A 1,129-nucleotide genomic window follows, 5' to 3' on the forward strand; every position below is an offset into this window, starting at 1 on the left:
GTATCAGCATTTGTTCCTTTTAACCTCAATAATCTGCTTACACAGGCTTCATCTGTGTGTCGTCTCTGCTTGCCAAAACAGATTGACTGGAGAAAGGAATGCTTAGCCCGAACTTCTCATGGACAAGGCAGACGTTAGGTACAAGTGTCTATCATGTGCGCAATGCAACGCTTTAGCTAAGGAGTTGCAATCATTTTAAAATTAATAACAAAATAAGCAAATAGAATTTCTATAACAACAAATGAATTAATTTTTCTGAACCTCATAGCCTTTAGAAGTATTCAAGATATATATGTGAAATATTTTACTTGCAACATTAGCCTATTACAATTCAAGTAAACATTCTTGGGAAAAAAAAAAATGTCACATTTTCTTGAAAAACTCAAAGTTTATTTAGAAATTAGTTACATAGTGGGTTTTTTTTCGTTGCATCTCCTACCTATAATAATGTTTTAAAAGTTAACCTCAGAGGATGCGCACGAGAAAATTGAATATGAAAACTTTTGTTAGGGCACATAGAATCATGATTAATCTTCCTCTTTGACTCTTATGTTGACTGGCATCTTACAATTAGCTCCGTTTTCCACTTCTTTGTCTAGTAACTTACTACCAGTAATATCGAATTTTCTTTGGGATTCGTATTGAATATCTGTTTATTTTTTATAATTATGGATATTTTTACAGTCCTCATAGACCTGGATAGGTTTCACTCATTGTTAATGCCATGGATAAAAAAGTTTTGTACAGCGGACTCTTTTGAATTCCAAAATATCAGCGAATTCATGTGGGTTAAGTCTGGTCTAAATGGCTCTCTTCCCTCCCCTGTATTTGGATGTCGTCTGAATTTACTTTGCCCTTGTGACAAGTATAATTTCACTTGCAGGCTGATTAATGGAACCTGGTTACGTATCCTGCAGTACGAGAGTTTCACATCGCAACTTCAAAAAAATCGTTCGTCGCAGGGCGGACGACTACAGTCAAGTAACAACCGCCTACAATGTGAAAGGAATTTCATGGACTTCTTCGACCGACACCGTATCTCGTCGTTAATCTCGTTTTAATGCGGAATGCTCTGGCGGCTGTCGGAATCGACTACGAATGGGACATACTTCCGACAATTACGACCCGA

The sequence above is a fragment of the Macrobrachium nipponense genome, chromosome 25 (genome assembly GCF_015104395.2).
Source record: "Macrobrachium nipponense isolate FS-2020 chromosome 25, ASM1510439v2, whole genome shotgun sequence".
Classification (NCBI taxonomy): domain Eukaryota; kingdom Metazoa; phylum Arthropoda; class Malacostraca; order Decapoda; family Palaemonidae; genus Macrobrachium; species Macrobrachium nipponense.